The 25,975-nt window shown below is 44.9% G+C and overlaps 1 protein-coding gene across 2 annotated transcripts in view; it reads right to left on the reverse strand.

Annotated features, from left to right (window-relative positions):
• Positions 1 to 25,975, reverse strand: part of CASZ1 (castor zinc finger 1) — a 446,064-nt gene that overhangs the window by 396,608 nt on the left and 23,481 nt on the right. The window contains exons 3-4 of one of the 2 annotated variants that reach the window (XM_079986664.1): positions 15,125 to 15,270; positions 8,485 to 8,581 (exon numbers count right to left, since the gene is read on the reverse strand). The gene's annotated coding sequence lies outside the window, so the exon portion shown is untranslated. The remainder of the gene's footprint in view (positions 1 to 8,484; positions 8,582 to 15,124; positions 15,271 to 25,975) is intronic. The other variant, XM_079986666.1, reaches the window with a different exon arrangement.

The following is a 25,975-nucleotide window of genomic DNA, read 5'->3' on the forward strand; positions in this document are numbered from 1 at the left end:
AACACTAGCCTTGTGGCTTTCTGTATTCATAGGGATGCAGGAGGTTGCCTTGTACTGAACTGCAGCATTACTTCGTCTAACTCAGTAGTGACCACACGGGCAGGCAGCAGCTCTCCAGGGTTTCGGATGGGAAACATTCCCAGCATCTACCTGGAAATGCTAGGGATTGAAACCTGGGATCTTCTGCATGCAAGGCACCATGACAGTGATGTATTGGTTTTTGGTCACACCAGGAACAGGGGTTTTTGTTTTGGTTGCCATAGGTGAGACTCAGTTCAGATTCTTTTGGATTGAAGAACATTACAGGCAGGTGCCCTACCACTGACCTACAGCCCTTTCCTTTAAATATGGCAAGAGCCTTTAGTTCTTTTGGCTCTGAATAAAGGGCTGATTTAAATAAAGATCCGATCCAGAGTCAGACCCAGTGGCACCTCATCCCGTTTCACTGCTTGAGGTAAAACAGGAAGTGCCACCATGCCCTGCCCTCCTGCCGCTGCTTCTTTGCCTGCCTTGTCTCCTCCACCACTGGGACAGAAGCAGCGCCATCATCGGCACCAATTTCAGGTAAGATTTTGCCCAATTTGGGAGAGATCTCACTGAAATTGTACGAGACCTTGCACATTTCTGGCCGTGATTTCAGCTGAAATTGATGATGGTTCTGTGCTGGAAGTGGAGTCAGTGGGACAGGGAGGGGCTGCTGCCTTGAGAGCTTCTGCCGCCTGAGGCAGCCGCTTCAGTCTGCCTAATGGCTGAGCCAATTCCGGTCAGACCACTGGTCCACAGAGCTCAGTATTGCTGACACTGACTGGCAGGAACTCACTGAGGTTTCAGGCAGGGGACATTCCCAGCCCTACACAGAGATGCCAGGGTTGAACCTGGGGCCTTCTGCATGCTCTGCCACTAAGCTACAGCCCTTCCCCTCAAAAATGTTCATTTCCCTTGGGAAAATGTAATAGGCCGCGAGACAACGTATGCATGAAAAACCACAAAAAGCCACATGTGTGTGGCTCAAGATGGGCAGACATATGGCAGGGGAGAATGAAAGCATTTTCCCTCCCTCCACTAGCTGAAACGGTACAAAAGTGTCAAAAATCCTTTTCCAGTTTGTGTGTGTGCCTTTTGGATTTTGCAGCTACTTGGGGCTATTTGTTCTATGTATTTTTTATCATCTGTTCTACTCTCACTGGAAGAGGGAAAAATACACAAGTTCTACATACAGTAGAACCTCTACTTACGACCGCCTCTACTTGGGTCCGATCCAAGTTGCGACCACGACAAACCCGGAAGTAAATACCGGGTTTGCCACGATTCACACACGCGTAGAAACAGCTGCTGTTGTCTGCACATACGCAGAAGCGTGCTGCCGCCGAATGTCACTGCGCACAAGGGCGCTTCTACCAGCAACCCTGATAGACTTACATACAGACCTCCGGAACTGATTACGTCCATAGGTAGAGGTTCCACTATAGTTGGAAGTGCCATCTTTCTGTGCTCTGTTTCCTGTCATGCCACTGGACAAGTATTCTATGTAAATTCCCATATCCTTTTTTCATTGCCCCCTGCTGGCTGTGAGAGGAACTAGAGCATTGTACCCTCTCCCCCCGCCACCCCAACACACACATTATGCTCCTTGGTGTTCTCCTTCTTTCTCATTGAGGCCTTTCACACATTACAAAAGCTCTGTATGGAAAGCATTTTCACACAGGCACAAGCTCACCACAGGCAGACCACCACATGCACACTGCATAGAGTGAAATATGGGAACGTGCAACTGTCACGTGTTCAGGTCTACCTGAGGGCGGTAAGCTAGCTGACTCGAAAGCATTCTCAGATTTGTAAATAGCCCAGGATTAGCAATGTAAATGTATCCAGGTTTTTATAGTTCAGCTTGCTCAATGCTGGGAGTGAAATTATGATCCTCTTCCCATTCTGCCTGATGATGCCGAATGCTTGCTTTCTCCAGCACTAACCCAACTAAATGTATAATTTTCCTTGTCTTGCACTTCCACTCATACTCTTCCTGCCAAGTACCAACTTTCCCTGTTCTGACCCATGCAGTCCACGAGGCAGTCCACAAATGACCCCAAAGCTAGACTGGACCGCAAACCTCTCCTTCCCCCTTCTGCTCAGTGTTGCTGAGGAACCTACACTTGCTCTGCACTGTAAATCTGAAGTAGCAACAGAACAGTTTCCACCTTGGCACCTTGAAGTGCACCTGGATTTTAAAACATGCCACCGGCCTCTGCAGCAGAGGCGGACTTTGGTAAATTTTGGTAATATGGTGTCCTGAGCAAGGCGAAAATTTGGCACACCCAAATGGATCTTTTCAATTATGGATCTTCTCAATTTTAAACTCCCTCAGCTTAACACCCTGTGGGGGGTAACAGCCTGTACCTCCCTGAATCTCACACTGTCTGTGATGGTCCTGCTACTTCTCTGTTTGTTAGACTTTGCCAACCTCTGAAGTTGTTGAATGGACAACTGCTGAGCAGGCAGTCCATGGCAGCCTTGATTGATTGATTGGTTTATTACGGCCATTGGCCCATATCATCCATGGCAGCCTCCTGAGCCTCCTCAGAATTTCAGCATTTCAGGGGGTCATCTGTGTCACTTGTCCCTAAATCCTGCCCTGGCTTGGTACATATGAAGGTATTGTGCTCTGCAGTGCAGCATGGCAAGACCAAACCAAAGTGGGACAGGGCTCAAAGGGGGAACAGAGCTCTGAAGCTGTTCCAGCAAGGAACAAGCTGGAACTGAGTCCATACATAGCAGCAGTGCCAGGCATAGCCTAGTTGTTAGCCCCACCTGTGCTGCAAAAGAGGCTGTTCTACTTGGAGAGCCTAGCCTCTTTCAGTAGTCTTCTACTGTGATGGCATACCCTCCAACATTTTTATCCCCCAAATCGGGCTGCTTTCCGTTCGGTTGCTCTGGTGCTCATCAGCGGGTTTGTGCTGGTACGCTCACTCACACCAGAGTCCCGGACCAAAAAAATCAGACTTTCCAGGATGCAAACAGAAGCTAGGATTGTCTTCTGTGATTCCTGGAAATCTTGCTTAAAATGGGACAGTTGAGAGGTATGTGATGGAGCAGGAGAGACTCAGCTCTTCCTGAGTCTTTGGTAGTGGAGTTTCTGAGTTAGGGGTGCCACTGCCCTCCCTGCTTTTCTTTCAGAGTCCTCACCCACATTTCCTGAAGATGAGGAACCCAACCCAGCCATGATGGAAGCTGTCTTAGATCAAGTCAGGTCACTTCTTCATGGATCCCAAGACTGTTTCTACTGACTAGTAGTGGTCTCCAGGACCTGAAGCCCATCCTTCCTCAGATACTCTTGGATCCCAGTCTTAGCCTTCCGCCAACGCAAGAAAAAGGTCAGAGACTAATCTTTCTGTGCCCAAATAGGTGCTCAGCCACATAGCTCTAAATCTTCCACCACCACACATTTGAAGCACCTGCATCCTGGGTGATCCCCACAGACACAGCCTTCTCCACCGCCATTTTCAAAGCAAAATGCCTCCATTAGGCGCACCTCTTCACCTAAATCTGGGGTGTGGTGCTGGAGCTTTCCCCTTCTTCCCGAGGTGTCAGTGTAGCTCTACATGTGTTCTCATTCTTGGGGAAAATGTTCATGATTATTTCATTTTGTGGCGGTAATGGAAAATACATTTTAGTGCTTGTGTTCCACATTTGCAATTCATGTTCCCATACATGATTACATTAAGTCTGTGTTCTGTCATTTTTGATGAATGTAGCTTGTTTTCCGTAAAAAACAGACCCTGGGATGGAAAGTGACAGAAGTGAAGCTGTAACAAAGGATGATCAATTTTTCATAGCCACGCCACCATAGGCAAGAGGAAGTCCCTTGGAACCTCAAGGGCGGCTTAGGGAGGGGGGTAAAGGGAACTCCAGTCACACAGAGAAGTGTGACCCCACAGCTATCCACTGCAGTGGTGGAAGGACAATAATGGGGTGGTGATGGCTGATGGTGACGCCTTTTCTTCACTGGAGGTTGACAAACTGCCTTTTCATTATCAGCTCACTGGTTCAAATGTCACTCCTGTGAGTGGATTTTGCATTATCCGATTGACCTTGGCTCTGGGGAGAGAGGCGCTAAGCGCAGTGGTGGGGCATGCGTTTGGCATGCGGAAAATCTTCTGGTTCAGTCATTGGCATCTCACTACACAGGATACTGTGTAGCATTAGCTGGGGGAAGCTTTGCTCAGATCCTTGGAGAGCCACTGTCCAGTGACGAGAGCAAGTAGGACTGGGCTGGAGCGACCATCAGCATCACTAAGGGTCAGAGTCTGCATACAGGCTGCATACACACTATTTAAAAGACATTTAAAGTATGCACCCCCCCCAAGAATTCTGGGAACTGTAGTTTACCCCTCTCATAGCAACAATTCTCAGCACCCTTACAAACTACAGATCCCACAATTCTTGGCGGGGGGGGGGGAGTCATGTGCTTTGAAGGTATGGTGTGTATGCAGTTTAAAGGCCAGAACTTTAATTTAAATCAGTTTTTGCTTAAAATCAGTCGGTACTGGGAATGCGTTAGTGCAACCTATATAAACGAGAAGGAATATATGAATGACAAAGTATTCTTCCCTGTTTTCTAATCTGCATTAACCAGTGCACAAGCAACATAACACGTGAGGGCTGACGCAAGATTTGTTGCAGGCAAAAGTTTTAAATATTTCCTAATGCACATCACCCTCCCGGCAGTACACACATGTGGTTGGATTGAACTACGTCCAACTCAGAGTGGACCCACCAAAATTCATGCACCAAAGTTAATCACGTTCATTAACGTCATTGTGTCTACTCTGTGTAGGCCATGGACTTTCCTAAAACACAAATCCCTATGCTGCCCTTGCTGTGACAAAGCACACTATTAAAATTGCTCTGTGCTATCACCTGAAGTATCCAGAGTTCCAGGACATAACCCCCAAATCATTACAAAACAGAACCTGAGAGGCTTGGCTTACCTAAGATCTATTTCTCAAATGATTTGCCAGATAAAATAAGTAATAACAAATGTCCTTTGCCATCTGTTGTAAGGAGGCAAGAGAAGAGACCACACACACTTCCTTGGGACAGCTGAGAGGCACCACCACAGAGAAGGCTCAAAAGCTGCTGCTTGTCAGGTGAGAGGATGAAAAAATGGAAAAGGGGGGAAACCACCAAAGAGGAATTCAAACAAATAGCCAGCACGTGTAGACACAAAGTCAGAAAAGCTAAAGCACAGAATGAACTCAGGTTTGCTAGAGAGGTTAAAAGCAACAAAAAAGGCTTTTATGGGTATGTTCGTAGCAAAAGGAAGAACAAAGAAACAGTGGGGTCACTCAGAGGAGAAGATGGTGAAATGCAAACAGGGGACACAGAAAGGGCTGAACTCCTCAATGCCTTCTTTGCCTCAGTCTTCTCCGATAAAGAAAACAATACCCGACCTGAAGAATTTGGAGCAAATGATTCAGCAGAGGAAACACAGCCCAGAATAACTAAGGAGATAGTACAAGAAAACTTGGCTAGTTTAGATGTATTCAAGTCTCCAGGGCCAGATGAACTGCATCCAAGAGTATTAAAAGAACTGGCAGATGTGATCTCAGAACCACTGGCAGTCATCTTTGAGAATTCCTGGAGAACAGGCGAAGTCCCGGCAGACTGGAGGAGGGCAAATGTTGTCCCTATTTTCAAAAAGGGGAAAAGAGAGGACCCAAATAATTACCGCCCAGTCAGTCTGACATCAATACCAGGGAAGATTCTGGAGCAGATCATTAAGCAAACAGTTTGTGAGCACCTAGAAAGGAATACTGTGATCACCAATAGTCAGCATGGATTTCTGAAAAATAAGTCGTGTCAGACTAACCTGATCTCGTTTTTTGACAGAATTACAAGCCTGGTAGATGAAGGGAACGCAGTGGATGTAGCCTACCTTGATTTCAGCAAGGCATTTGACAAGGTGCCCCATGATATTCTTGTAAAGAAGCTGGTAAAATGCAGTCTTGACTATGCTACCACTCAGTGGATTTGTAACTGGCTGACTGACCGAACCCAAAGGGTGCTCATCAATGGTTCCTCTTCATCCTGGAGAAGAGTGACTAGTGGGGTGCCACAGGGTTCTGTCTTGGGCCCGGTCTTATTCAACATCTTTATCAACGACTTGGATGATGGACTCAAGGGCATCCTGATCAAATTTGCAGATGACACCAAACTGGGAGGGGTGGCTAACACCCCAGAGGACAGGATCACACTTCAAAACGACCTTGACAGATTAGAGAACTGGGCCAAAACAAACAAGATGAATTTTAACAGGGAGAAATGTAAAGTATTGCACTTGGGCAAAAAAAATGAGAGGCACAAATACAAGATGGGTGACACCTGGCTTGAGAGCAGTACATGTGAAAAGGATCTAGGAGTCTTGGTTGACCACAAACTTGACATGAGCCAACAGTGTGACGCGGCAGCTAAAAAAGCCAATGCAATTCTGGGCTGCATCAATAGGAGTATTACATCTAGATCAAGGGAAGTAATAGTGCCACTGTATTCTGCTCTGGTCAGACCTCACCTGGAGTACTGTGTCCAGTTCTGGGCACCGCAGTTCAAGAAGGACACTGACAAACTGGAACGTGTCCAGAGGAGGGCAACCAAAATGGTCAAAGGCCTGGAAACGATGCCTTATGAGGAACGGCTAAGGGAGCTGGGCATGTTTAGCCTGGAGAAGAGGAGGTTGAGGGGTGATATGATAGCCATGTTCAAATATATAAAAGGATGTCACATAGAGGAGGGAGAATGGTTGTTTTCTGCTGCTCCAGAGAAGCGGACACGGAGCAATGGTTCCAAACTACAAGAAAAAAGATTCCACCTAAACATTAGGAAGAACTTCCTGACAGTAAGAGCTGTTCGACAGTGGAAATTGCTGCCAAGGAGTGTGGTGGAGTCTCCTTCTTTGGAGGTCTTTAAGCAGAGGCTTGACAACCATATGTCAGGAGTGCTCTGATGGTGTTTCCTGCTTGGCAGGGGGTTGGACTCGATGGCCCTTGTGGTCTCTTCCAACTCTATGATTCTATGATTCTATGATATCACTATATTTTGGAAAGTCACCAAGGATTTGGGACTGGGGAAGGCTGGTACAGAGATATGTGCTATATTGAAATAAATTAAATAAAACTTTCAGCTAGCATGGGACCTGTGAAAATGCAGGCAGCGTCTGCAGGTTGTTTCCATATAGGATCTCTCATGCAGGGCCAGCCCTATCATGAGGTAGAGTGAGGCAGCCAACTTGCAAAGCAGATTGCATGCATCATTAAAGGGTAGCCAATTGCAAGTTACACCATTCTTCCCCTCCCCCTTTTCCCTTGTGCAAAGCTTTTCACATTAGGTGAGTTGATTGGTTTTAATCTTGGTGCTTTATATATCTCTGGCTTTGAGAAGAATATTACTGATATTGCTCTTTTTAATTATGCTGTTATAAATTGTATTAAGAACATAAGCCAAGCCTGTTGGATTAGGCCAGGGGCCTAAATAGTCCAGCATCCTGCTCTCACTGTGGCCAATCCGATGCCTGTGGGAAGCCCACAAGCAGGACCTGAGCACCAGAGCCCTCTCCGCACTGCCTCCGACAGTGGAGGCATTTTATTATATTACTTGAATTTGGATTTTAACTTTGCAGGCCCTTTTACCCAAGAGGCAGCATAAAAATAATGATAACACAATTCTTTATCCCAGATACATGCTGGCTAATTTTTGATGGTAAAGAAAAGAAACTGTGCATGCTCAGAGGCACTATTTTCTTTGGCTATGAGCTGAAATACCATTGCAATTTTCTTCTACCAAGGACCACTTTGTGTATGTATGTGTATTCGTGCACATACCAAAGTTTGCATGTGTATCTGTGTGTGCACCGGACAGGGTGAAACAACAACAACAATAACAACAACAACAACAACTTATTTGTATGCCACCCATTTGACTGGGTTGACTGGGTGGCTTCCAACAAATTATAAAACCACAGTAAAACATCACACATTAAAAACTTCCCTATACAGGGCTGCCTTCAGATGTCTTCTAAAATATCAGACTCTAAAATTACACATGTCTTGAGCCAAACTCTGAATGACACATGTGCATTTGAAATTGCCATTTTTCTTAATGAAAGACAGGGAAGATGATGGCAAGCTTTTCCTAATTGCTATGCCCATGTTTCCTGCTGGAAAACACAGTTCTTTATACTTATGCATAAGTGTGTGCATTTTGCCCTGTGCATTCAAACCCAAGTGAGAAGTTGTCCCTCAGAGACCCAACTAGCTTACATGCTGCAGAAGACCAGATACATAAATGCAGATAAGTCTCATTTTCATTTATAGAGGTATCTTGCTTGTTAGCCACCCCCCACCCTTTTTGGTCTCTTCTATTAGCTTTAAGATACGCGGAAACAAATATATAAATGAAGCTCATACTGAGATTTGAAAATAATAGAGATTTTACCTATGCAATGCCAATACTTGTACGTAAGACGTGACATGGCTCAGTCAGGGGATAATGGCGGTGATGTTTCTGACACGAGATATCAGCTCCGTTAAACCTGTATGAAAACCATAAAAATAACAATGAAAGAGACTGGCTTGTAAGAAAAAAATATTAGGAAATTATAATGAGGAGTGGAAATATGAGCTTCAGATAGAAGTGGGATTTAAGATACTGATGGATGGCTGAGGAAAGGCCACATTTGTATGTAAAGGTAAAGGACCCCTAGATGGCTGAGTCCAGCCAAAAGCTGCACTATGGAGTGTGGCACATTTGTCCACAGACAGCTTTCCATGTCATGTGGCCAGCATGACTAAACCACTTCTGGTGCAACGGAACACAGTGACGGAAGCCAGAGCACATGAAACGCCATTTATTTTCCCACTGCAGCATACCTATTTATCTACTTGCACTGGTTTGCTTTTGAACTGCTAGGTTGGCAGAAGCTGGGACAAAGCAATGGGAGCTCACCACCATCGAGAGGATTCAAACCGTCAACCTTTCAATTGGCAAGCCCAAGAGGCTCAGGGGTTTAGACCGCAGCACCACCCATGTCCCTTCACCACATTTGTATCACCTCCCCATTCCCCCAAGAAGTTCAAGGTTGCATACAGAGGATCCAACTATTGCCCATCTGTCCCAGTATCTACTTTAACTGGCAGAAGCAATGTTGAGAGTTGGATCTACTGCTGAGCTATGTCCCCCCCCCCTGCCTCATTGGAACTAGTTTATTTCAGGCCCACAATAACCCTGCAAGGTAGTCTGAAAGTGATGTATCAGCCTGGAATCCCAGGAAAGTGGAGGATGTTTGTGCTGCGTCCTGTTGGTATGGTGGCAGCAGCACTGGTCCTTCTTCTGGTAGGAAATGCTCTGCCGGGGGCAGGGGACCAAAAAATGGGGGGTGTGGGGGAGTGAGAAATGTCCCCATTCTCATCTGAGGAATGTTGGAAGGTAAGCATCCATTAGCTCTAACCAGCACAGCCAATGGTCAGGGATGATGAGAGCTTGTAGCCAAAGAACCTCCAGAAGGCACTAGGTTGAAGTAGGCTGAATTAGGCTGCTGTAAACACATAGGGACCTGCCTTGCACTTAGTGCACTTGCTCAGTGCTGCCTACACTGGCCGGCAGCAACATACCAGAGTTTCAGGTGCCAGGTACTTGAGATCTCTTGCAAAGCAGGTGCTCTGCCACTTACTGGTAGCTATCGTGTAACAGTTACATAAATACATTCGCAGGCAGTGAAACAATGTTGAAGTGGTTCTTTTCATTTTTGCAAAAGCTGAACTGCAGCCGACCAGAAGCAGTGCTGCCCATGACACATTTGGAGTGGACTAAAAAACAATGATGTAGAACAGAGCGCAAGAGGAAGGCCGTGTGCCAAATTTTACCATCGCACAGGACGCCGCTGAAATTTGATAGCCCAAAGCCTGCCGCTGCCTATGGGCAAGCATGCCAGAGTCTGGTCAAGAAACATTCTTCTCCAAGCTTCCTTCAGTGTCTATTTGATAAAGACTAACGTCGCTTTTAAAGTAAATATTAAAGCGGACAATGCTCTCTACTTGCTTTGCATTGAGTCGTTCTTTCCCTTTTTATTTCTTCCCCCGCTCCCCAAAATGTGAGTGAGTCAGCTTTTGCCTCTTCCCCCAGCAGCCTCTGGCTCTAATTCAGTTTAAGGACTGTGACCTTTGACTCCTTTTTACTATACTAACCTGGCTAAGAGAACACTTAGTGATTTATCCATGATTTACAGGGAGAGAATCTGGATGGGGCAAAGTAGGGGAGGAGGATGAGAGTGAGAGAAAGTGAGGGGTTGGGGAGGGGGGAAGGAAGGGAAACAAACTTTCACATAAAATTATGGTATATGGATAATTGAGAAGTTTAAAAACATGAATCTAATTGTGCTGTCCCTGGAGGAGCCGATATTGAGCCCTCCTATAAAAGGCTTGGAGTTACCCAATGGTGATTTATTGCTAAATCCTAGTATTTTTCAATACATTATAGTTTTTAAATTGTGTTTAAATTGAGTGTAGAAGAGCAGAGGCCATTAGGAGATGCAGAAATGATGATTATATTTAAATATTCATGCACGCAGTACCTTATTATTGAATCTGAACACTAACAAAATCAATATTAAGTGCGGTTTGACATGAATTTATTTATGAATTTCGACTCTCTAAGTACTGTATTTTTTCACTCAAAAAATGGTGGGTATAATGTAGTAATGATATCAAAACAGAGTGTCAGAGAGCATTAGCCGAGGAGGTTATAAACCTCCGTATTACGGGGCCCCGTGCCGCCCTCAAAAGTGCTTAGTGCACAAAACCAAAATGCTTTTTTTTATTTATTTGAAACACATAAACACACACACACACACACAGAAAGAGAGAGAGAGAGAGAGAGAAATAGGAAGGAAACTCTTGGTTGGAAATATCACTGCAGAGGTTTTTCTTTCAGTGGCGTAGCGTGGGTTGTCAGCACCCGGGGCAAGGCAAGTAATTTGCGCCCCCTAACCCGTGGATTTGCGCCCCCTAACCCTAACCCCCAGATGTTGTGCCCGGTGAGGCCGGCCCCCCCCTGCACCCCCCACGCTACGCCACTGTTTTCTTTGCTCTCAGGGCTAACACGAAGAGGGGGGCAGGCTGTTCACCATATAGATTTGGATACGGTGATGACTTGGATGGAGCAGCAGAATGGGGGGCGGTTAGATGTGATGGGGGGCAGGAACAGAATAGGGACTCAAGCTGTCAAAGAAAACTTGAGTGATAAGCCCAGCCTGGCCATGGGCACACGACTGCCAGCTGTTTCTGGATGGGAAAAGGTCCTTTCTGAATCCAGTTTGCCCATGACCAGTAGAAGCAAAGTTCTTAACCCGAGGTACTATTTTGGGTAGAAGCTAATTGTCAAGAAGAGCAGCATCAGGGTGGTCTGGATTTTTTGCTGATTTTTTGGGAGGCAGATTTACACTAATTTTTTAATGTTATTTGTACAGAGGCTTCTTTTTAATGCATTATAATATACAGTGGTACCTCGGGTTACAGATGCTTCAGGTTACAGACTCTGCTAACCCAGAAATAGTACCTCGGGTTAAGAACTTTGCTTCAGGATGAGAACAGAAATCACGCGGTGGCAGTGCGGTGGCAGCAGGAGGCCCCATTACCTAAAGTGGTACCTCAGGTTAAGAACGGACCTCCAGAATGAATTAAGTTCTTAACCCAAGGTACCACTGTACATACTTGATTAGTTTTTGTGCAGCTGGTTTGAGGCCCCAATACCTAATGTAAACCTGTCATAACACGAACTTCCCCGAGACGTCAAGGGTTATTATCCAAGGCCCTTCTTTGAGTGTTCCCCCAAGAGAGATTTGGAGGATGGTGACAAGCTTTCCTGTTTTGCCCTCCATCCACAGAAAGCTCCCCTCAAGTGCTGACATGGAGAGCTTTTCAGGGGCAGCTGAGCAAGAAGCAGAAGTTCAGCAAGTGTAGCTTCACTCATCACTGTGTTTCCAAATCAGGAAAAGTGGCTCATGTTGAATTAAAGTCACAGAAACTATGCCTTTGGTTTGACCAGCATGCAATTCTTATTTATTTAATATACATCTACACAGCTGTTTGAGAATGAAATTCTTCCCAAGGCAGTTCATATAAAATGCAGCAAATAACATTTAAAAACGTCTCTATATACAACATCATATTATTAAAACTAGTAATCCAGAATAAAACAACCACCAAAAGCAGGCTGCACAATCAGATCCCTAGCCGCTAATAGTTTCTGGAGGCCAAGGTTTATAAACCTGTTTTAAAATATTCAGGGATGGGGCCTGAATATCATGTGGGACCATTTCCCACAATTGCGAGGCCATTACTGAAGAAAGCCTTGACCCGTGTGCCAGCCTAACCTTTGATAGTGGGCATCTCAACAAGACTTCAGACTCCTCTTAAGGCACAGGCAGAAAAGGGTGCTTCTCAGCAGGAGCATGCCCAGTGATGGCTGTGCCAAAACAGATAGCAGAACAAAGATGGTTCAAAGATGAGTCACATATAGGCATGATGGTTTGGTACTTGCAATCACTGCTGGTTCTGTGCCACAGTTGTTGTGCCGAAACGGCTGGCCCATTTGGACCAAAGCGAACATTAGTCTGCACAGGGGCTGAGATAGTTCCTGAGTGAATGAATTGTAGGTGCCAGGCGCATTTTCGCCCCATTCCCCTGGAATAGCCCTTTGAATCCTGACACATTTTCCTGTGTTTTCCTCCAGTTGGCACTTAAACTTTTGATGATGGCTACTAAAATGTTGATTCTAGCATCTAGGGCAGTGGTTCTCAAACTTTTTTCTCTAGGCCATATTTTGTATAAAAATTTCCCTCGCACCACAACAATTTTTTTATTTATACAAAATAGGTTGGAAAACAAAAAGAAACAACTCCTGGCAGGGCCTGATTTTGAAAACATATCTATTTCTATTCTGCAAGTTAAATAAAATTATCTTGATACTATGCGGTGGTACCTCAGGTTAAGTAATTAATTCGTTCCGGAGGTCCGTACTTAACCTAAAACTGTTCTTAACCTGAAGCACCACTTTAGCTAATGGGGCCTCATGCTGCTGCTGCGCCGCCGGAGCACGATTTGCGTTCTCATCCTGAAGCAAAGTTCTTAACCTGAAGCACTATTTCTGGATTAGCGGAGTATGTAACCTGAAGCGTATGTAACCTGAGGTACCACTGTACTACAATGAAATGCTTAAATGTTTCTTTGATTGTCCTTGAATCTTCCTGCCACACTTGCCGCCCTCTCCTGCCACACCAATGTGGCGCACCACATCCTTTGAGGACCACTGATCTAGGCAATTGAAAAAAGGTCCTAGGTCAGTTCTGCCTCCTGCCAATAAAACAATTTTTGGAAGTTTTAGCTTCCACACTGACACTGATACTCAACAAAGCTGCAAATCTTCCAAGTGCGGCTGCTTGAAACCGAATTGCTGCTCAAATGCATCTTTTCTCTTGCAACCATTTCCTCCCTCCCTCAGCCCACTTTTCTTTTCTCTTTCTATTTCCCAGTGCAGCTCCATGGGCTCTTAATGGATTGGCAAAGGTCTTGGGGGACTCTCAAAGTGACACAGAAATGCTTGTAAAGAATCCCCTCTTGGAAAGAGTTTGATTGTAGAGCAGTGACACAAAGGGGGATCATGCTGTGTGCATGCCACAGGCAGCTTCTGGCCGGGGCAAAACAGCCATGCAAACAGACCTCATTAAAATTAATTCCCTTTTTCATTTTAATTTGAAAAGGAGACCTCGAGTATAGCAATCCCAGCTTGGGTCACATGGGCAAGGCAGGCAAATTGCAATTCCAATGACCATGCTTTGGCTGCCATGAAGATGGTGTGGAACCCATCACTACACCATTCCAGCTATTTAGGGCAGGGGTCCAGACTTTAGATTTGTGCATAGCCTAGCATTTGATAAGGGATAAGCTGAGATGGTCTCAGCTCTCATATGCCTGGCTAAAATACAGTGGTACCTCGGGTTACATACGCTTCATGTTACATACACTTCAGGTTACACACTCCGCTAACCCAGAAATAGTGCTTCAGGTTAAGAACTTTGCTTCAGGATAAGAACAGAAATCGTGCTCCGGCAGCGCAGCAGCAGCGGGAGGCCCCATTAGCTAAAGTGGTGCTTCAGGTAAAGAACAGTTTCAGGTTAAGAACGGACCTCCGGAATGAATTAAGTACTTAACCTGAGGTACCACTGTAATCATGTTTTTTTAGGCTCTGTGCAAAATTTTCATCTCTGAAATATCTCTCTCTCTGTGTGTGTGTGTGTGTGAGAGAGAGAGAGAGAGAGAGAGAGAATTGGAGGCAAAAATTTTCATGGCAACTTTCTGCTGCATAATTCTGCCCCCACCCCCAATTTGCACCACCTGTTCAAATTGCAATTTGCCTCTGTCTCTAATCTTAATTAATTGGTTTACATTTATATACCTTCCATCCAACCACTTCTCTGGGCAGTTAACAATAAGATGCAATTTACAATAAAATCCTCTGCAATTATTATTAGCATTATTTGCACATTCTGCACAACCATGGGAGCCCAGTTGTGCCGTGTCATCACACTGTCAATTAGACTTGGCCTCATGAAAGCATCATGAAGCTGAATCAGAGTGGAGGCCATGCTTCCTGCCCTCACTCTGAATAGGCATCTTCACTCTATTTCATAGTCCCTTCCCCTTGAACAATTGCTGAAATGTGTGCCTATGGAATTCATTTGGCAAAGGCCAAATTTTGATGTGAAATGCCCCCCAATCTCTGTCTTATATTTGGCTTAAAAAGAGTGATGTATGAAGTTTAGAGTTGGCTAGATAAAGCATGAGTAGAGGCCTCTTGCTGGCGGAAGCAGCTTCTATGATACTAGAGTGGAGGCTTTTAAAGCTTCTATTTAAAGGGGGATTGGAGGATAGGTCTATCAATAGCCATTAGCAATGGTTGCTCAGTAGAACCTGCATATTCAGAATATTCAAATTTCTGGATGCACCCAGGATGTGGATGCTTCAGTGAATGCGTCAGATGTATTCCAGATCCCGTTGGTCTTACTTACTTACTTACTTACCTGGCAGGGGAGACACCATGATCATGAGAATGGTGAACCAAGGAAGTCAGGAGAGGTTTCTGGGAAGCAGAGAGTAGCTTCTTACTACTTCTCAGCAGCCCTGCCTGATTTGGAAAGGAGCCTATTTCAGATTTTAGCCACTATCCCTGTAAAAAAATACCAACAAAAAACCCCCACCTTGCTATTTTCCATATCACACAAGCTTGGAGTGAATTCTTCAGCAGAAGTTCCCTGACTTGGTGGCTCCTTCACCACAAAAAATTCATCAACCCCACTATATTTTCAAAGCAAGCCCGACCACTTAATTCTCTCCCCCGCCCAAGTGCCTGTATCAATATTTTAACATGAGTGTTACGAAGAAAATTGCTTCCCCCTCGCTGCCCCACTCCTAATTTCTGCCATTTCAACCTTGTCTCTTTTCTCTCTCTCATTAAATCAGTGTGACGAGACTTTATTCCATTCCTTAACTAAGTGAATATCCCGGAAATTTAAAATCCCCAAAGCACAGCGACCAGATTCTGAAAGCTTCCAAATTACACAGAGAATAAGCAGCCTCAATGGAATCAGATCCTTCATGGCTTTTAAGTGGAAGTACAGGCAGGCGCCTGCAAGTGACAAAATCAAGGAAGAGTCAGCCAAAGAGGTGGGAGTCAGGGGTGGGTTGTTCTTTTGGGGGGGGGAGGGAGAGGAGGAGGAATAACTCCCCTGGAGTAAATGTGCTCAAAGTAGGCATGGGTGAACATGCTGGTTTCCATTTCTCTCTGTTTCTAATTTTTTCCCATCTCACATTCAGTTTTCCACATCAGTTTGCAATTCCCCCCCCCCCAAAAAAAAGGTCCTCATGAAAATTCAGTAGCATTTTAGAGCGTATTTATCCTAATATGCACATTTTTGCATGACATACAAAATCTGCACAATTTTACAAAGCTGTTTTCCCTGATATGAAGCATTTTGGGATATCATTTTCACCAATGTATGCATTTTTGTACACGTTGCCTTTTTTAGAGAAATTGTCCGGAAAAATGCGGAGAAGAGCGAATTTAGAAGTATGGCTGTGTTTGTGTATGCCTATTGTTTTGGTTTCCATGTGTAGGTTTCCATGAAATGTGAACTGGATAGAATTGCTCCCCCCTCCCTAGCTACGGCTGGGAGGCTGGCTGCATTTTGCAGTTCTGAACAAACACCAAGGTGGGAATCATACTGGGCTGTTGTGAGAATTACTATGGACGCAAAATGACACATTTTGATCCTTTCAAATTCATATCATTGGTACGTATTTCACACATATGGGGAGGTTTTGGTCAAAGGTGGCAAAAATGTTTAGTATTCTGCCACTTTAAAAAAAAAAATCCACCCGAGGCTTAAATAGGGTGAAGTAACTTCCCCAACCCAGTTAACATGGGGAGGGGGAGTAGGGAAAACACACATACCTCTTTTCCAGTAAATCGATGTATTTGCTCTAATTTTATTTGGATTATAAAAGGGAGCCTTTCAAAAAGTGCTTAGGAGAGCAGAAAGGGGAGGGGAAATGATAGGGGTGGCATTCACGGTGAGCATTACTCTGTCTGTATTAAGAATCCCATCCTCACATTTTATTGTTACTGTCAGCCTGCAAAAGACAGTGCTTAAAACAAAATAATACATAATGTATTACAGGGGCATAAACATCAGCAGTCATTTTTTATCTTAAAAAGAAAATGCAAAAGCAAAAACAAAAAAAGCAACACACACACACACAGCACAACACAACCACCGTAAAGTATATGGAGGTAGCGAGCTGGAGGAGCCTTAATATAAATGTTGGCCACTAAGATAATCAAAAAGGTATTAGAGGAAATGATGGAATGAGAGACTTGCAAGGGTCTCCGCAGCATTTTAGCGGCTGCCCTTCTCATTACTTGGCGTGGGATGAGGGAAGGAGAGATGGTGAGAAAGGGAGAGCTGCTGTGAAAGGGCCAAAGACCTTACAGGAGAAGAGAAGCAAATGGGATTGTTCTTGGTGTATCCATTTATTTAGGAAATGCATGATGCCTTTTATTTATTAATTTAATCCTTGATAAATTATTCATAATACTTAGGATATGACGAGTATCCAGCAAGATACACGGGAAGGGCCCCAGACTGGTGGGGGATTTTTTCACTGGCCTTTTTTATGTGCATGTATGTGATGGGACTGGTACCCACAGCAGTTTTATCATAACAGCACCTCATTTATTTATTTATCTTTAACGGAAAAACAACCGTTTGCGGGTGTATTTGGCAAAACCCCATTGACATGATGATACTGCATTAATGATGGATTTATACTGGACCATCCGCATTTCATTCAGCTTTCTTAGCTGTTCTGTGATGCTTCCCCGATGTTGCCGCATTGTTGCTGTCTAAAGGGGCACTCTTCCACTACAGTGCAACAAAAAGTGAAACCAAAAAGATAAAATAAGCTCAAACGTTTCTGGTATGAAAAGATTTCAGCAATGAGTTATGGGGCACACCCTGGAAGTGAAGCCATGAATTTGTCCCCAAACTTTTGCAGAGACAAACAGTATCGAAAGTGGCTATGCGTATATCCACTGTGACACAACCATGAATAGAAATAATCATGAATGCACAATTAAAAGGAATTTTGAAACGGCCCTGATAAACTCTAACATAACAACAAAAGTTCTACGCGCTCTACGTGGGGCTACCTTTGAAGGTGACCCGGAAACTGCAATTAATCCAGAATGCGGCAGCTAGACTGGTGACTGGGAGTGGCCGCTGGGACCACATAACACCGGTTCTGAGAGATCTGCACTGGCTCCCAGTACGTTTCCAAGCACGATTCAAAGTGTTGGTGCTGACCTTTAAAGCCCTAAACGGCCTCGGTCCTGTATACCTGAAGGAGCATCTCCACCCCCATCGTTCAGCCCGGACACTGAGATCCAGCGCCGAGGGCCTTCTGGCGGTTCCCTCATTGCGAGAAGTGAGGCTACAGGGAACCAGACAGAGGGCCTTCTCGGTAGTGGCGCCCGCCCTGTGGAACGCCCTCCCATCAGATGTCAAAGAGATAAAGAATTACCTGACATTCAGAAGACATCTTAAGGCAGCCCTGTTCAGGGAAGTTTTTAATATGTAATGCTGTACTGTTTTTAACACTGATTGGGAGCCGCCCAGAGTGGCTGGGGAAACTCAGCCAGATGGGCGGGGTATAAATAATAAATTATTATTATTATTATTATTATTATTATTATTATTATTATTATTAAAGTTACAAGTTTGAAGCTGAGGTTGCCAACATGCGTCACCTAAAAATATTGTACAAAATTCAAGCATATTCAGAGACCCCACACTCAGGTGAAAGGTCTATAGGAACTCGGCAGGAAGGTATAAAAGAATCCTGCTAAGGGGGTTTACAGACCTGTGTGCAGAAAACACCTGTGGTCTTTGTTTCTGAATCAGAAAACTGCTGGAGTGGATATGTGCCTCTGCTAAAGCTGCCACACAGTTACTGCAAATCTTCAAAACAACAGCAATAGGAAAGGCTGGGGGAAAGGGGCAACTTACTGTGTGTCACACATTTAAGCAGCTGTACCAAACACGGAGGGATGCGGGTGGCGTTGTGATCTAAACCACAGATCCTAGGGCTTGCCGATCAGAAGGTCGGCAGTTCAAATCCCCACGATGGGGTGAGCTCCTGTTGCTTGGTCCCTGCTCCTGCCAACCTAGCAGTTCGAAAGCACGTCAAAGTGCAAGTAGACAAATAGGTACCGCTCTGGCGGGAAGGTAAATGGCATTTCCGTGCACTGCTCTGGTCTGCCAGAAGTGGCTTAGTCATGCTGGCCACTTGACCCGGAAGCTGTACGCCGGCTCCCTCAGCCAATAAAGCGAGATGAGAGCTGTAACCCCAGAGTCGTCTGCGACTGCACCTAATGGTCAGGGGTCCCTTTACCTTTACCTTTACTAAACAGGGAAGGAGCACCTATTAGGCCAGGGGGTGCACAGTAAGTTATCTCAGCTTCACCCCAACTTGGCCCCCTCCAGACATTGTTAGATTACAACCCCTATCAGCTCCACATAGCATGGCCAATGGACAGAGATGATGAGAGATGTAGTCCAAAGCATCTAGAAGGCACCAGGTTGAGGAATGCAGAGCTTGCTGGTCCTTGAACAAAATGGAAGCTCTGTTGAGTCCTAGTGAGACCCAGGCACAGTAGCTATCTTTGAAGGGGGAGGAACAACACACAATAATGGTGGAATCTGAAGGCACCTTTTTGTTTATTTATTAACTTTATCAATAAACTGTCTTTTGATGTATGTGAAGTAGCACCTTGAAAAAGTGCAAATACATTATGGAAATGATGTGACCAGCTTTTACAGGTAAATAGGGCGTCAGCAAGGCAGAAATAAATGCAGAGATAATAATGAAAATGCACACACACACCATACTCTCCATTCCATTCTGCAGCTGTTCATTATTATCGGTTCTTCATCGCCATCATCATCGTTGCAACAAGTCTACAAGGTAAGTCACTAGATAACAGTCTGATTTTACATATAGTAATTGAGTTTGCCAGTGCCTCTGCTGGTGCTTCTGCCACTGCCAATTAAAGGAAAGAAGAGGAAAGTATGTGGAGAGGAGTGCTTTTGATGCTGGATGGAGGCAGAGGAGATGGGTGGGAGGAAAAGTCAGGTATTCCTCTCCACTGAGTACCCTGAGCCTTTTGAAAAAGTAAGTTGCCCATCCTCGAAAGTGTGTGAGTGTGTTGTGCTGCTTGCTGATATTATTTAAATAAATGGTTTAAAACAAAAAGAAACGAGCAAAGGCAGATGAGGAGTATGAAGAGTGCTGGCTTTCCCGAGTTCAGAGAACAGATTCACTGAGGGGTGGTGGTGCTTTTGTGCCCTGGATTTTGGGGGCTGGGACTGCTGTCTTTTAAAGCCATTCTAGAGCAGTATGCACCAATTCTCTTTGAAATGCAAGGAAGTTTAGAGAGTCTGCAGAGCCTGGGAACGCAGTAAAAAGAGGGCTGGTGGGCCCACCGGCAAGATTCCTCTTTCTACATGGAGAATGTTCACGTTAAATATTTCAGCTGACATCTGGATCCAAAGCCCTCCAAACATCTGGATTCCAGCCCTCACTCCCTTCTTCTCCACAACAGTCAGTGAGTACCTTTCATTTTCTACCATTTCCAGGTGTCCTCTGGGAAAGGGGGAATTTTATTTGCCGTTTCCGTATACGGTAGCCTCAGCTTTGTCACTTTATATTATAAAGAATAATGTGGCGGGGCCACAGAGGACATATGTAGGGGACAGATTGAGCCTGGACAAGTACTTTTTTGAGGGAAGGGAGGAGGAGGAATGTATGTCAGGAGGAAGGATGGAACCCAGAGGGAATGTAATTAAAGAGCCCAGAAAAAAATGGAGCAAAAATGGTCCTGTTATAGATATTCAGCCTATTGTTTCCAGTTCCAGATTTTGTGTGTGTGTGTGTGTGTGTGTGTGTGTGTGTGTATGGTTGAATTCTGCACTGGCATGATATAAATTTTATACCACAAAAAGCTGAATTCTCTGGCTTTTGATATTATTCAAACTGATTGCATTTAGCACTTCAGTGCTTCTTTACATGTACTAATTGTGCTCTGCTCTTCAAGGGGAGGGGGAAATAACTTCAGGAACCTTCACTAGCGCTCCATCTGCCTCTGTCATGACTGGCATCCACTTCCCATTCAGACCAGCCATTTAATCTTCAGCAGCAGGGATGGAACAGCGTCTTCAGTCACATCTGGGGGCAGCAAGTTCACTTAGAAGGCACAGAGCAGTCCATGGGGCATGCACAACTCTGTCCTCCCGACACCTTGTTGCTGCTTCCCTGCCTCCATCTCAGTACCTGCTGCCCGAGGCAAATGCCTTACTTAGCCTAATGGAAGGACTGGCACTGACCTTTGTTCACAAAATCTTCTCTTCAGCCACTGCCCTCATTTCTGAGGCTTCAGGAAACATTGGCCACACATTATCAAGTCCACATTGGAAGCCATAAGGGCTAAACACTTGCTTTAAAAAACAATGTTACTGAGATTCTCCGTACATGAAATTCCATGCCCAATATAAAAATCTACACTAATAAATTTTATTTATATCCCATCCTTGCTCCCAGGAGCTCAGGGTAATGTCTGTGGTTCTTCCCACCCTTCTTAATCCTCACATCAACCCTGTGAGGAAGATTAGGCTGAGTGAGAGACAATGACTGGTCCAAGTGAGGGCTTCATGACTGAGTGAGGATTTGCATCCACACATCCCCAGCACAGGACTGAGCCTGACACACTAATCACTATGATATTCCACTGCAAACAAATCCTTGATTATATCCCTTATCTTGAACAGAACAATGAGATGTTCTTTCTGTTCTCTGCAATATTGCTTAACCAAAGTAATCATTAGTTTTATGTTAGGAACATTTGGACATGCAGGATCTTGCTTCAGTGCTTGGGGTTGGATTAGATGATTGTTTGGGTCACTTTGTTCCCACAGCTCATTCGCCACCCACACTTTCCAATAAATAAATAAAGTAAAACAGGGTATGCAGAAAGAATGCTAATCTTAACCAAGCCGGTGATCATGTGAACCTGGTGTACTAGTCTAGTGTACAAGACTTAATAAAAACAAATAAAAGGAATGAACTAGCCTAGTAGACTACAGCAAGGGCAACTCAGAATGGAAGGAGAAGAAAAAGAAAAAGAGAAGGAGCAACAAGAATTGAGATAATAATAATAATAATAATAATAATAATAATAATAATAATAATTATTATTATTTATTATTTGTACCCCGCCCATCTGGCTGGGTTTCCCCAGCCACTCTGGGCGGCTTCCAACAAAGATGAAAGATACACTAAAATGTCACATATTAAAAACTTCCCTGAACAGGGCTGCCTTCAGATGTCTTCTGAATGTCAGGTAGATGTTTATCGCTTTGACATCTGATGGGAGGGCGTTCCACAGGGCGGGCGCCACTACCGAGAAGGCCCTCTGCCTGGTTCCCTGTAACTTGAGAGCTGCAAACACTGGTACCATCTCCTCTGCCCACCACAACTCCTTCACTGTATCTCTTATCCAGGATCTTACGATGGATTTTAAGCATTTTAAGAGCCAACCTTGGTTGAAAAAGCCATTTCCCGTTCCTGGGGAGATGATGTTGCGGGCTGGTCACAAGCCCAACCCGTGCGCACGGGGCGGGATAGCCCCTGCGCTATTGGGAGTCCTTGGCCACGTCATCCCTTGAGCCGACCAATCCAGTTGGTCAGGGGGCATGGCTTGGGTTATTTAAACTGCACGTGATTGAGGACTCACCCCTTTTCTGTTTCTTGCTCACTCAGTTTCATGTGTCTTTATTCCAACATCTCGGGAGGGTTTGGGGCCTTGCCACGCAAGTGAGTGATGGTAAACAGATAAACAGTTGGGCAGAAAGTCTGGCTCCAGATTACTGTTCAGGTTTGCATTTCACTGGTTCAAAATGGTTAGTATCCTATATACCAGGGGTGGGGAATCGTTGGCTCTCCAGATGTTACCAAATTACAGCTTCCATCAGCAAGAGCCAGTGATCGTGGCTGGTGGGAGTTGCAGTCCAGCAATGCCAAAGTCCAACCAAAGGTTCCCCACTATATACTACAGGTGCTGCATTAAAAGATTTTGCAGTGAATCCTATTCCATCCCCTATCCCGGCTTCTCTGATTCATAGGCCATGTACTACCCAAATTAGGGATGGAAAGATCAGGGTATTTTTATTCTGTCAGATTCATATGTGTCTGGTCATAAGCCTATGTTTTTGGTTTTTGGTTTTTCAAATATATATGTGTATTATAGAAATCACACACACACAATTGCATTACAGTTGTTGTTTTTATTCTACTAACCCATTGTAAAAGGTAACGGTAAAGGACCCCTGACAGTTAAGTCCAGTCACAGACGACTCTGCGGTTGTGAAGCTAATCTCGCTTTACAGGCCAAGGGAACCGGCATTTGTCCGCAGATAGTTTTTCCAGGTCATGTGGCCAGCATGACTAAGCTGCTTCTGGTGAAACCAGAGCAGCACACGGAAATGCCGTTTACCTTCCCGCTGCAGCGGTACCTATTTATCTACTTGCACTTTTTTGGCGTGCTTTCAAACTGCTAGGTTGGCAGGAGCTGGGACTGAGCAACGGGAGCTCACCCCGTCACGGGAATTCGAACCGGCGACCTTATGATCGGCAGGCCCAAGAGGCTCAGTGGTTTAGACCACAACACCACCCATGTCCCACTGCTAACCCATTGTATAAGGTTATATATGCATGTGACTTCCACCACCACTACCCCTTAGCTCTGGCTAATTAGCAATCAGTGGGCAATTTTAAAATTGGCATGCTGCATTTAAATTAATCAATCCCCTCCCTTTTGGAATAGGTGGTGAGCCAAGACAGCTGATCTCAGAGGTCCTTCTCTTTAGTGTAACCCGCTTTCTTCACCCAAATGATTAAGGAAAAGCAGGAGGAGGGGGATGATCAATGAAATAAGGCTTGCTCTCCTCATAATCAAAGAGTGCTTCCACACTAGATATTTACTCTGGAATGGCCACTCCTTGTTCAGTCACTTTTGACAAGGCAACTCTATGAATTCATTATCACACATCATATTGTGTTTTCCCCTGCTTTTGCATTGGTTGCTTTGTCCATTTTATCACTGGCATGTGCCCACCCCCCCAAAAAAGTTCCATAAATGGGAATACAGCTCTTCAGCAGAAAAAGGGCCCCACCCTTGCCTTAGCACTGGTCTTCTGTCTTTTTAAAGAGGCGCTGTTTTGACATGTGCAGCGACATTTTGGTTCTTCAGCCCTACTGCTGTGCTGTTGCACAATTACATTTACAGTTGACCCTGTTGCCACAGGATGCCAATGTTTTTAAAACCAGATTTTAATTTGCCCCCAAATGCTTTGTCACCTGCACTGAAAAAGTTAAAATATCTGCACAAATAGTGATTACTCGATTGTGGTTCATTTATTTGAAAAAGGCTGAGGAAAACATGTGTTCGCAATGCAGCAATTGTGACTGACATTTTCCCAAAGAAGTTAAACAACTCTATGATAAATTACGATTAAGTGCTATTGCATGAATTTTTTAAAAAATGTATGCGAGAAAGCATTTTAATGCAATGTTTTAAAAACGGGTCTTAAAGTATGCTTCTAAAGTGTCATGCTCAGGCGCATCGTTCCTTACCCAACCGTAAGATGGTGATGAACCAACTAATGTGAATGGAACACAGTGGGAGGTAGAATTCCTTCTATTTCTGATGTTCTCACTGTGAGTGCTGGTTGCCTGTGTAGCCAAAATGGCACCACCTTCACACAAGAGAGAGGCATCAGCAACCTTCAGGGAACTTCAGGGTTTGCAGAACTGCAAATATTCTTTGCAGAATAGTGTGGTGTAGCGAGAGCCAGTGTGGTGTAGTGGTTAAGAGCGGTAGATTTGTAATCTGGGGAACCGGGTTCGTGTCTCCGCTCCTCCACATGCAGCTGCTGGGTGACCTTGGGCTAGTCACGCTTCTCTGAAGTTTCTCAGCCCCACTCATCTCACAGAGTGTTTGTTGTGGAGGAGGAAGGGAAAGGAGAATGTTAGCCGCTTTGAGACTCCTTCGGGTAGTGATAAAGCGGGATATCAAATCCAAACTCTTCTTCTCCTCTTCTTCTTTTGGGGAGAAGAACTCTAGGGGAGAATTGGGGGTGATGGGAAAGAGGTGAGAGGGCAAATGCAATGGAGTAGCTGGAACTCTAACCAGCAGCATTCAATGCTGCAACATTTTGTTGCAGGCCCCACTGCTGCAAGGAAAGTGCCATGCCAGCCAAAAATGAGGAAAGCATATAGCTGCTAGCGGAAGTGAAATGACTGGTTTGGGGTAGTGTTAAAAGCCCCATTCTGGAAGCATCCTCAGTATTTACAGATCAGTCTTGTCTATTGATCAACTGCCGGCTATCTACGAAGCAGACTAGAAAGTTCTTGAAAAGTGTCTTCTATCTGTCTACAGAAGGGTTCCTGGTGCCACCTAGTGCTATGATAGAACAGTACAGTTCTTGCAGGAAGCATGAGATAACTGCAGATGCAGTGGGCTTATTCATACTAATACCAATAATGTTATCATTTATAGAGATGACAATAAATAGTTCATAATTTACATGGCTTCCAGGGTTCCCGATGCCACACAATCGTTAAATTAATTGTGCTTACTTCCCTGACAGAGGCTTGAGACAGACCATGGGTTTCAAGGGAGTTGGTTGGAAGTGGTTTCAAAGAGCTTCTGCTTCCCATAGCGCAGATTTACCTATTTTTATTTTTGCCCCTCTGCTCCCTGTGAAAGAACAGGTTTCGGAAGCAGTAAAAACACCCAATTTGAGCAGAAGTAGAAGTGCGGAAAGTGCCTACTACACAAGGGGCTGGGGACCCAGGGTTGTATCCCATGCTAACCCTACTCAAAGCAGACCCAGTGGCTAACTTAGGTCCATTCGTTTCAATGGGTCTACTCAAAGTAAAACTTAGTTGGATGCAACCCCTCTTCCAAACAGTCTTCAGTCACCGGGAGAAAATTATCTTCTGTCTCCGGCTGCATGACGAACAGAAATTCAACTGGTGTGTATTTCCCCAGCATGGGGATTCAGTAGTGGGGGGGGGGGGGAAATGGTCACATACTGACTGTGGCATAGCTCTTAAAGAGCCAGAACCTGAATGGGGAGGGTGGGTGGTGGCAGCAATACTCTCTGCCATAATAATGGCACCAATTCTCTCTGCCGTAATAACCACTTTGCTCTCCAGTTTACATACAGGGAAGGGAGTGATTTTGCCACCCAGCACAA

This window comes from Podarcis cretensis (assembly GCF_951804945.1).
Source record: "Podarcis cretensis genome assembly, chromosome: 8".
Taxonomy (NCBI): Eukaryota; Metazoa; Chordata; class Lepidosauria; order Squamata; family Lacertidae; genus Podarcis; species Podarcis cretensis.